The sequence below is a fragment of the Montipora foliosa genome, chromosome 10 (assembly GCF_036669935.1).
Source record: "Montipora foliosa isolate CH-2021 chromosome 10, ASM3666993v2, whole genome shotgun sequence".
Taxonomy (NCBI): domain Eukaryota; kingdom Metazoa; phylum Cnidaria; class Anthozoa; order Scleractinia; family Acroporidae; genus Montipora; species Montipora foliosa.
Genome location: NC_090878.1, coordinates 20016853 through 20029352, shown reverse-complemented (window position 1 = coordinate 20029352; position 12500 = coordinate 20016853). Strand labels below are relative to the sequence as shown.

At 38.7% G+C, this 12500-nt stretch overlaps 1 protein-coding gene and 1 long non-coding RNA gene across 2 annotated transcripts in view; both read right to left on the bottom strand.

Moving 5' to 3' along the window:
- The window catches only part of LOC137972417 (tetratricopeptide repeat protein 28-like), a 57119-nt gene that overhangs the window by 18191 nt on the left and 26428 nt on the right, over positions 1-12500 (bottom strand). The window lies entirely within an intron of this gene.
- On the bottom strand, positions 89-5608 carry LOC137972420 (uncharacterized). The gene is made up of 5 exons (XR_011117122.1): positions 5470-5608; positions 4609-4678; positions 4024-4071; positions 542-614; positions 89-448 (listed from the first exon to the last, which is right to left on the bottom strand). It is a non-coding gene; the product is annotated as an uncharacterized lncRNA (long non-coding RNA).

Below are 12500 nucleotides of genomic sequence, written 5' to 3'. Positions count from 1 at the left end.
GGCTGAGGGTCGATAAAGAACGCTTTTATTTTGTTCATTTGTATTTTAAATGACAGAATAAAATAAAGGTAAATAAATGTAAATTTAATCCAGATACTTAAGGGCACATTTTGTATAAAATAACGATGGGGTTCTTATTGCATGATACACATCTCAGTTTGTAATATTGAGCAGTTCTTATTTATAATCGTTCCAAAATAACTTCAACCCCATCAAAGTTATCAGGTGGAAAAAAAGTCTGACGTATCATCAAGGTAGTTGACCTTGCATTCTTTCAGCTTTGAGTTGTAGTACTCAATGGTACCACTACACCAGGCTTGTCACGTCCGCATTGATTTATTGAAATACTATACCTTGTAAGTTAACAGCGTCTTAAAAGCGTTTTTAGCTTAACATCGTAAAAACATATAACAACGTTCAGCCTCAGCTCCATAATTAGAGGTTTTTACTAAAAAACAGAGTGTATGTAATGGGAGCTGCTTTGCCGTGGCTGAGTCCTGTACTCATAAGATAAGGCTATAAGGAGCAATAAACGACTTACCAGTGTTGGTCTAAACGGATGCTTTTCAAAACGGCAAACGTTTCGTGTGAGGTCAAGCAATGGCTTCGTGACTCTGAAATTTTAATTTGATGTGGTTATTCCATTATCAAATCTCTCCGTAAAACACTATCTTGTAAAAAAGTGTTAACTTTCTTAACAAAAATCTGAGTAAACCTGGAGTAGAAAACTGAAAAGTTCTTAAAGGGAACTCCACTCCGACTAATGAATAATTTTAAACCTAACAAAATAATGTTTGCAATCAAATTTGCTCGACAATTTTCTCCAAAAAAGTTTTTGGATCGAACAAAATGAACTTCAGAATCACTTATTTTCACTTTAAATTTCCCGGGCGCCGCCATCTTAAATAATTGTCACGTGTTGCGGTTTCCCTTATTGTTTTCACGACTTTAAGATTTACGACGGCGACGTCGACAAAACGTCACCTCAAAACATATTCTACACTGTCATAAATCTGTCGTGATTATTCCATCTCCTTTACGGCGTACAATGTGGGCGAAGTATCCTAAAAGTAAATTGATACGTGAGGTTTCAGAGTAAAAATATAGAATGACAGGTTTACATTTATACGCTCACGTTGTCGTGAAAACCTCAAATTTGGTGATTTCACGTCGTTTTTGAGCAGAGTACCGCAAAAATATATGCTAAAATGCATGCCACAAGAGAAGCACGATTATTTTTCCTCTTTTAATTAACAATTATTCCATGAGCGCGCATTGGATATGAGATGGTAAATAGCCAACGAGGCGCGTAGCGCCGAGTTGGCTATAACCAGTCTCATATCCAACAAGCGCAAATGGAATAATTGTTTTATTAAATTCCTTAAACTCCAAAAATTTGGAAGTACGAAATGCGAGCGAAAAAAGCGAGAAAATCAGAGTGAAATCGAAAAAAATTGATGAAGATGCGATAATCTGTAATACCTTGAGGTCAGACAGACGTAGGCTCATCACAAAAACATTTCTTAACTTTTCGCGTATTTTAAAGGTCAGAATTGATCCAAACTTTCCACAAAAAAGGCTTTTCTTCTTTTTTGGCTTTATTCAAAGGGAAATTTCGCTTTCCGGCGAAAAAAAAAAAAGTTAGCAACGTTTCGCGCAATCATTTACCATATAAGGTCAAACAAAGGTATATGAGCTGATAACCGAGATTGAGTGAACCAATCAAAGCACGCGAAATGCATTATCCGAGGTTGAGAATTTAATAACCAATGATATTCCTCTTTTGTGGCGTTCACGCTGACCACCGTGTCGTAGATCTTAAAGTTCCTAATAAGGCAACCACGACAAGTCACCATTCATTCAATCAAGATGGCGGCGCCTGGGAAATTTGAACACAAAAACAAACGTTTTTGAAATGCATTTATTTAGATACAAACGCTTCCATTGCAAAACATTCGTAACACATGGAACAAGAAGAACAACAAAAATAATTAATTGCACAGTTCAACACAAAACAAGATCAAGTGATTGTCACTCAAATCGCTAATTGCTCCATTGTTCCAATCATCTGATGGATTATTCCTATCATGTTCAGGTCGCTGTGGGAATGAAAACTTATAAGGCTCTAACCTTGCTTAGCTCTAAAGGGAATATGTTACGAATTTCATAATTAGCCAAATTTAGCGACTGCGAACTGGCAACCAAATCAGGGGAAACGTAAAAATAATTACTTAAAACATTGAAGGAAGGTTTGAATAAAACATCAAATACAATTTTAATGGTAGCAGGGCAAGGGAGAAACTGAAGAAGATTAAAATGGATTGAAATTTGCGTTTTTGAAAACTGTTCAGCCAAACAGATTTCCAAAGGTTATCCGATTGTTGTTTGAAACTTAAACAAGAAGACGCTCGGTAGAGTGTTTTCACTTACGTGTCAGTAACCTTGTTTTTCCACCGAAACAAAAGAAAACGTTTGCGTGAAAATAGAACTCAATTCCCGGAGGATTAGTTGGGGATACCAACATGGCCGCATTGACGTCACGTGAAAACACTCTATAAAAGGGGTCGATGCACGCTCTGCTTTTGTTCGAATTCATTCAAGCAAAACTGATTAATTACCCTAAAAGATATTTCTATCGCGAGAAAAAGGGACTGGGGATTTAAAAAAAACGACTGATAACATTTCATGACCTATTACAGACACATCGCCATAAGGGGCAAACCCTTGATCTTGAATCTAACCGGGTACGAAAACTTTCCTTTCGCCAGAACTGCCTGGCCAGACCAGTCAGTTTGCAAAGAAAATGCAACAATAGACCTCTTTACAGTTGTGTGCTTAGTTACGTGGCCTTTGAATGAAAGTGAGGCTGGTGTTGACCTTGTTATGATACAGACCTCCCTTCTTTTCTCATGTTAATGATGTTAGTGTCGTGCTAATTAGTGATAATTTACATAAGAGAAGCAGTGCGCTTTCTATCAAAACAAGGTCAACTCCAGCCTCACTTTCGTTCATGGGCCAGGTAACTAAGCACACAACTGTAAAATGGACTATTTGAAGGAAGACTTGCATAATAATCCCTCTTATTCTTCTGGAGGAGTGTCTTATCATCCTCGAAGAAGGCGTTGTAGAGTTAGTCCTTCGAAATGCCTGGTCTCTAGCCAGGCAGTTATGTCAAAAGAAAAGCTTCCTTTCGGAAAGCGTTCGATTGCAGACTCGGCATCATTTGTTGGTTGCGTTTGTTGGTTCTCTTCTCTGCACCGAGAAGTTTTTCTCCAGGTACTCCGGTTTTCCCCTTTCCTCAAAAACCAACATTTGACTTGATTTGCGTTGATTATTAGTTTCAGTTTACAGTGTCTCCAATTAGTGATTTTGGGCCATCAGCATTGCGGCTCCAAATGGAGGAGTCAGCGGTAATTTTTGCAGCTTATGAAGTATGATATGGGGAAGACATGCGAGAGCGCCCCATATAGAAGCAGTTTTTAGACTGATGTTTGTCGTGATTATTGAGTCCGCGATGTCGATGTAGATGTAGATGAACAACGAGGAATTTATCCACAACAGCACTTGTGTTTACCTTGTTTCTTTTGATTACGAAATCTCTGTTCCACATATCATACGTCACAGCAGGCTGCTGATTTAGTTTTTGAGCCCGCACTGAAAAGACCCAAAAAGGGAAGAAAGCCCAACTTCCAACGTAATTTTCTCGCAAAGAAAAAAGAAAAAAAAACAAAACAAAAAAAAACAGGAAACGAGACGAAATATCTATACAGGTTTAAGTTTACTTATGTTAGGATTTAAAAAAAGGAAAAAAAAAATGGAAAAATTTTCAGTTCTCCCTTAAAGTTCCTTCCTTTACGATGGCCCAGAAGGCTCAAACACCTCCACTTCACCTTACCATAAAAGACTTAGTTAGCTTATTTTCTCGATGTACAAGCAAAAGAATAGAAGGCAGGATAGTTCTATCACACAACAAACAAATAATTAACTATACATAATACACAGTAAGCTAGTATATTCAAATACCTTGCAATACTCTTGTTGGAACAGGGTGAACATCAACAAAGAATCCAGCTAAAAATAAATTAATGGATAAGCAATATCGGTAGATTCTTTGTGTGCGTACTTCAGTCACAAATGAATGACGGTGACCGTTTTACAAAATAAACATAAAAACAATACCGTCATACTTCCTTGCTTTAATATAAAGGAGGTATGGAGAAAACAACAGGAAACAAGAGAAAAGGGATCAGAACTGGTTCATTACGCATAAAATTCCTTGCTCATATTATTGAACTGCCACTTTGACCAAAAAATCAGGTCTTTTGTTTTTCTTTGGCGAACAAAACTATATTAACCAAACACTAAGTGACCCAAGTTTTAAGGCTTTGATTTAAAAGAAACACCTGTTTGTTTTAAGTGGAATTTTCTTATTCAATGGTCCGCCATTTCTAACTTTAAAATCTTGAGGGAGCTGATTCTTAGTTACTTTCAAGGCTTTTAACTGACATTAAAAGAAAAAAAAACAAGACATATGTAATCGGAGCTGGTTTGCATCGCATGAGTCATATATTCATGAGATAAGGCAATAAGGAGCAAGGAGCGACTTACCAGTGTTGGTCCAAACGGATCCTTTTCAAAAGCAAAAGTTTCGTGGAGGTAAAGCAATGGCTTCGTGAGTCTGAAATTTCAATTTTACGTGGTTATTCCATTATCAAGTCGCTCGGTAAAACAACCTGTGGGAAAAGTGTTAACTTTCTGAACACAAATTTATCTGAGTAGAATTGGAGAGTAAAACTGAAAAGTTCTTAAGAGAAGTAACAAATGGAACAGGAAGAACAAAAACTCATTTCAACCTTTATCAAACCGGAAATCAATGAATCAGTTCAACACGGAAAGAGATCAAGTATTGTTACCCAAATAGTTAATAGTTCCATTGCTCCGAACTACTGATGGCTTATTCCTATGCGGTTCAGGTCGTTATGGGAACGAAAAAATATAAGGGTGTAACTTCGCTTACCTTCAAAGGGGGATGTGTTACGAAATTTATAATTAGCCAAATTTAGCAACTGGGAACTGGCAACCAAATCATGGGAAACGTAAAAATAACCGGCTACTTAAAACAGTGAAGGAAGGTTTGAATAAAACATCAAATACAAATTTAAAGCAGGCAGGGCAAAGGCAAAACTGAAGAAGATTAAAATGGATCGGAATGTGGGTTTTTTGAAAATTCCCTACGTGTTACTCATTCCGTATACTCATTTTCACTCATCATTTGCCTCGTAACACCCTCCATTTTGAATCTGAGTCGATAAGAAAACTAAAACCTTCTTAAATTCCGTACGCTCGTCAGACATCATTTCCTTACTTTCTCGATGTACAAGGAGAGAATAGAGGGTAGTATAGATCGATCAAACAACCAACAAATAATTATTTATTATACCCTTGCACCAAGCTAATATTACTAATTACCTTTCAATGTTCCTCTTTGCAACCAGTTGAGCAGGAATAATGAACACCACCGCAAATAAGTTAAGGAATAAGCGGTGGGTTTTTTTGCGTGCGGGTGTCAGTCACAACTGGATGAGTTGTATCGAAAACGAAGCTCTTGAAAACGAGGAACTAAGCAGGAAACACCCAAAAGATCGAAAACGAAGGACCCTAAGTCGAAAACGAAGCGCTCAAATCAAAAAAACGAAACATTCACAACTCGAAAACGAAGCACCCTATTTTCCATTGGAAGATCGCTTTGACCAGAGTAATCCAAAGTTTTAGGTTGCACAACACGTGCCTTAAAAATTAACGCCATATTTAACACCCACCTAACAAAACCGTAGCGCATCTTACAACTCTACCTTCAGCACATAAAGCGGGACTCTAATTGGCTTGTTCTAAAATAATGAACGGTGAATGGGAACGGGTATTAAGGAACGGAAAATTAATAAAATAGAGAATCTCTAAAAGGGAGGATTACTAAAGTATTGAATCTCTAAAAAGGGGGAAGTTTTTTCGGGAAACGATTTGTCACAGACACAAATCACTGTTGAGAGATTAAGAGACTCATTCTACCGACCAGAAAGTGTTGTTAGAAAACGATTGACGATACATGTAAATATTCGTAGTTCTTAACGTATTTACAAGGCAAACGATCCGTGTTGTTCCCGCAAAAATTAACATATTAAAGGCTCGCGACAGTATTGTGTCCTGAAGAGGTTGTCATATTTCAGTTCTTTCAAAGTGTTTGTAAACTATCGAGTAAATTATCGCAATTTAGGAAACTCTTAATTATGCAAAACCATTTCATGGGTAGCTGCATCGTTGGGGATACTCTCAGCATTTCCGAATTCTAATTTTGTTACCAGAAGAACTTGCTACTCAATCTTCCTCTTTACAACCAGTTGAGCAGGAATAATGAACACCACTGCAAATAAGTTAAGGAATAAGCGGTGGATTTTTTGCGTGCGTGCGTCAGTCACAACTGAATGGGTAGTATTGAAAACGAGGAACTAAGTAGGAAACACCCAAAAGATCGAAAACGAAGGACCCTAAGTCGAAAACAAAGCACTCAGCACTAGAAAACGAAGCACCGCAGGTCGAAAACGAAATACTCACAACTCGAAAACGAAGCACCCTTTTTCCCATTGGTAGGTCGCTTTTGTATGGCTTTGTAACTTTTCCATGATCCAACAGAAATCGGAAATTATAGCCCCCTCCCCTTGCTAAGTGTACCCAGCAAGGTTTTAGAATCATGTGTAGCGGAAATAATTGTGAAACATGTTTTCTCGGAGAACCAAGCGTTCGTCACGGACAACCAATGGGCCAACCAAAAAGAGAGATCGAGCTATTACTTACTCATCATTACACTTGACTGAAACTTGGCGACGAGCAATTGATAACAAATTAGTTGTGGGAACCGTATTCATAGACTTTCAGAAGGCGTTCGATTGCGTTTCACACCCAAACCTTCTTCTCAAGCTAGAGCCCAACTTCGGAATTACGGGAAACTTACTGGCATGGCTAATTAAGAGATTATCTTTCTGAACGTGAACACTACACTGTAATTAATGGTGTACCCTCAGAGAATTCCAAAGTGGCACGGCATACCACAGGGCTCCGTACTTGAGCTCATACTCTTCGCCTTATAGACAAACGATCTACCGAAAGCTAAGTGGGACTCTTTATTCGACATTTACAGGGTCAAAATAGCTACCTTAATTTATAAAATTTATAATCACACAACTTCATCGTGCTTGGAACATTTTTTCCAAAGGAAAGAGTCCAAGTGTGACTTCGTCATCAACATCGTGTTAGCGTACAAGGTTTTGAAACTTATTATATGAAAAATTCTATATCATAAAGAGGATCCATTGTTTGGAATCTTGGAGCACCATCCGCTGTCAGCGCCAGAGGTTTTGCTAAGAGGGCAAAAAGTCTCCCGCCCTCAGAAACTTGAACTTTAGTGAAGAGTCATCGCAAACTGAATTGGTTCCCAAATTCAAAGTGATTTCGTCTTTTATTGATTTTATTTATGTCTTTTTTTGTATTTTTTAATTTTTTTATTATCCTATTAACATTTTTTACACGGCCCTATAAGCTACATTAGCTTTAAAACCCATCGTGTTTAAATAAAACAGGTTGTTTTTGTTGTCGTTACTAGCTACTCTTGCTTCAACTTTTCAGTGGTCTGGTTTCTTATTAACCCTTTTAATGCTACAACGCCTCCGCTAAAGGCAGCTTATCGTGACACGAGCCGACGCGGGTTGGCGGGTTACCCCACCTTCAAGTTTACATGAAAAAACGCCACCGGTACCCCGGCTGGGCGGGTTAGCCGGTCTGGAAGATCGCCCAGCAACCTGCCTCAGCGGGCTACCTCACCTATCGTGTAAACGTGAGGCTCAAAAATAAAAGTTTATGTAGACAGGTGGGTTACCCCACCTCCATGTAAACATGCCTTCAAAGGTCAGCTTTCTAACAAAAAGAAATGACTACAAGATAAGAGGGATATTTTTTCTGATGGTCACTCGGGGATACTCGGAAAAAGATCCGAGTGTTCCTTTGTAGAAGTCGAACGCACGACCTTCCTTACGGTGACTAGTTCGGATGCTATATCACTGAGCTATAGGAGACTCATGGGAACAAGGGAATAGCACTAGTTTCAGCCGACAATTGTCCTGCTATACTGCTAGGAATGAAATTGTAGAAACGGTGAATTCTCACTTTCGGTCATTTCTAACAAATGTTTCTTTTCTCAAAACATGGTCGCAATTGTTATTTTCTTTAACGACTTGCTTTTTTTTACTACCTGTAAATAATAGAATTCATGGACAGTACTAAAAGTGATTGCGTTTCTTCCCTATTTATTGTAATGTCTTCCGATTTGAGGGGTGTAGTCCTCTTAATATCTGAGTTCCCCGGCGGAGGAACTGTTAGTTGTGGCCCCCATTTTCTCTCGTTTAAAGTCCCCACAACGGGGCATGAACGGAACTCAAAACAAAGGCAGCCGTAACTTACAGCACCGCCTGAGACAAGGTTAGCAAGATATTTGTCACATCGCCAGATCTTTGAATTGCAAGCAACATAAACAAACAGGTTTATGGTAGACTAAGGCTCGCTGAACTGGCCAGTCAACTATCTGAGGGATAGAAAAAGACTTAAAAGTGAACCCAATGCTTGGAGGAAGTAATGATCGTTTGTGAAACCGAATCAAACTGGTTTTTGTTGTTGATAACGAGGGGACAATTAGACAGTCCTCTGGTATTTCAATTGCATCTGACAAGAAACGTCAATGAGATCACATTTGCCAGGATGACGAAATGCACTTCAATAACAGGATCTGTTAAATTGCCGTTTTCAAAATCGATCAAAAGGATGCGACCATCTGCATCACAACAGAAATCGAAAGAGAGAAGTGATACTCGTGCTTATCTGGACTATTTAAGTAATTGTTTCTTACAGACACCTAAAAACTTCAGGTGGCTTTCGACGGGATTTAAACCTATGACCTCTGCGTTGCTGGTGCAATGCTTTGCCAACTGAGCTATGAAGCCACTGATTGGAAGAAGGTCAATTTGTTGAGCTGTGTGTGTTTTCGCGGCGAGTGAACAGATATCATGGACCTTAAGATTCTAGAACGAGAACGAGAACGAAACGAGTAATTTATAACCCGTACGATTAATCTTACTCTTTGTTAGCAGTATAGGTTGCTCAGTTATTCTTATTGCTATTTATAACCCGTCCGTTATTCTTATTGCTGGTATAACTGGGCCTTTTTGCTCATCAAAAAATGCCAAAACTGCTACCATGTTGTTAACCTTAAATTTTTTTTTAGTTTTATAATTTTAAGGCCGTCAAGTTTGTCATTTCTGTGCTTGGCAATGTTAAGATTTTTTGCTAAAAAGGCATGCTAAAAGGGTGTTTTTGCATTGGGAGACTGGGTACTAGTCAAAAAACACGTTTATTACCAAAATAGACAAAATATTTCAAAGTTGCCAAGCACAGTTTTTTAGTTGCTTCTATTTTGTGTCTTTTTGGAATAGTAGAGTCAAACAACTACTGCTTACTTTACTTATTACTTATCCTCATCGGGCACATGAGGACTCTTAAGGCCGGCCAGAAGATTGCGCCATCCATCCCGGTCTGCCGCCGATGCAACCGCAGCCCCCCACGAATTCCATCCCAGCTGGTTCCTTTCCTTCTCCACGGTTCTTCTCCACGTTTCTCTCGGCCGGCCTCGTCTCCTTTTACCTTCAGGTGCCCACGTTAGTGCAGTCCTCGAGATGTTACTAGGACTAGTGCTCAATATGTGTCCTATCCATCGCCATCTTCTCACTCGTACAAGGGCTGATACCGGCGTACTCCCTGTTGCTTCATAAAGCTCTTCGTTGCTAAGATGGTTAGGCCAGAATCTCCTCAGCACTCTCCTCAGGCATGTATGGTGAAACACATCCAGTTTGTTGAGATCAGCTGTTGTCACTCTCCACATTTCGGCTCCATACAGTAGTACGGACAGCACATTTGAGTTCAGGATGCGCAGCTTGGTCTTCTGGCTGAATCTGCATGGTGTGTAGAGTATTCTGCGCGTATGTTTGGTAAATTTGAGGGGGTACTTACTAATGCATAGATTTTATCCAGTGGTCACAGTAGAATATTTAACTTCACCTGCAATGGCGTTGAAAGTCATTATAACGCGAATAGCGTTTTAGTGGATCTTTTAAAATAAAGGATACCCTTATGGAGCTCAATGATGGAAAAGTCAATCAGATAAACAAGACAGGCGGCGAAAAGTAAATATCTGGAATCTTCAAACCGACGAGTAATGGTCATCGATAACAATTGCATCTTTTGCCGTCGAATATCATCAGATGAGCATTGTTTCCAATGCTGTTTGGCTAACTGTGGTGTTATATACAAGACTGAAACCAAATGGCAAATTCCGTATGGGTTCAAAAGGAATCGAACGCCTTGAATGCATCACATTGTTTACTGAAGTCGCATCTCAGTTGTCTGGCAATTTGCATTTATTTTGTACTCAACTCTGCACAGTCTTCAGGTAAAAATTAATTGGAAATGTGACAGCCAAGAATTATTTTGAAACAAAGCTTGTCGTCTATTTTGTGCTTCATTATTCAAGGGAAAGGTTCCCGTGTTACGCATGAGAATTCGACGAAGAGGTAAATGAGACTAAATTTGTTGCGTGCGTTGCTATTTTTGTGATTTGATGGTTGTGCAAATTTTGACAGAGAATATTAAATTATGAAAAAATACCTACGGATAGACCGTTAAAAAATCTTTATTTTTAGCGGTTTTTTGAACATAAAAGTTGCAACGCTTGACGAGAAATAATATTTCTGTTAATATTTGAAAGAAGAAGAATTTCGCTAGAATTGGGACGCGGTGAAAATGAGTTAACAAATTTGCATACGTGCGTTGAAATGTGATACGCGAAGAGACAGAAATTTTATTTTTCTGACAAATGATTGTAGTGTAAAATGAAGTTTCTTTGAGAACCCACCAATATTTCTTTAACTTCCTGGTTAATCCAATTTATTGCTACGACTTGCTAGTACGAAGATTGTTTACATGAAACTCACCCTTTTTGCGAATTTTGAGTGTCATGAAATTACATCATTCGCGTAACAATATATCCCTTTACCCTAACCCAAAAACATTCAGATAGTAACTAACTTTATATTTATTAACCGTTTCTTCTGCTTTTGTGCTTGTCAGCATTGTGATTTACGATAATTCACAAGTCTGTTCTTGTATCTCATAGATGTTCAGATTTTCAATCGCGTGGCCGCTCAACCTCTCGATTGTGTAAATAGTTCACCCTGAAGTGAAAAAAAAAACGTTCTCAGGAACCCGAAAATGAAGGCTTCCCGACCCGACAGATGAAATGTAAATATTCAGTTAAATATTACAACAAAATTAAAAAACCAAAGACGCTGTTTTGCTCTGGAAACGTCGAAAGCCGTAGTTCATTCAGTTGACACAAGATGATCACATGCACCTTTATGGTTGTCTAGCACGTAATCAATTTCTTCCTTTTGACAAAACATCATAAAAGTCAGAGACTGCAGACATTTTCGTTTTTTTACGATCGATTGTCATTAATCTTTTGATGAGAATTCGATTCAGAGTTATATATAAAAACTATGTTATTTTTTTTCTTCATCTGTCTTTTGGCTTGTCTTTTTCTGTTAACTCCTGGCTTTTAAGGTCTTTTCTGGTGCAAACGTAAAGCCAAATAATGTTTTGACCTGACATCAGATTAGACTAACAAGAAGAGGAATTATGAAGCGGAAACAACATCTTCAGTCCTTTCTTATTGTGTGCAATAAACGTTTGCTTAGTGCAACTGCAAGAAATGCATGACATGCTGGAAAACGTCCGTCAGAGCAATTTGCAGTTAGTTTTTTGCAGACTATTTATTTAAAGAAGAAACGAGTGAATTTTACTCAGGAGCATGTTTTGTTATCTTTAAACTGAATTTATTACCAATGCTTAAAAACTAAAAGACCTCAAAATTGGACAGGACATTACAAACTAATTAACGGGTAAGCCAAAGGGCTTCTGCTGGTGCGACATGTGGGTGACCCTCAAATGGTCTTAATGCCGTTCAGACGAAAGTCACTTTTGAGGAACTACCGCACCCTTGTGCCATATTAAAAAAAAATAGGCAGAAAGCGATTAAAATAACGCGAATTTGTATTGCCGGCGCCGTTGTCGTTGCTTAAGCTTTCTATTGATGGAGGGTTGCGTCAAGGGATAGCTTCAGAAAGAGGACAGGCCGCGGGATAATTAAGGGTGGTTAACTAGCAGTTATGGGTTATTGGACAAACAATTCATTTGAAGCGGGGCGTCAAGGTATTTATACCAGTAACGGATCCAGACCTGGAGGTAAGGTGGTGGACCGGTCTCAAACATTTTGTCTTTGCCTTTTCACAGTTTTGGGGTTTTATGGTGTTTTGGCGGCTTTGGTCAAAAAATAAGAAGGGGGGGGG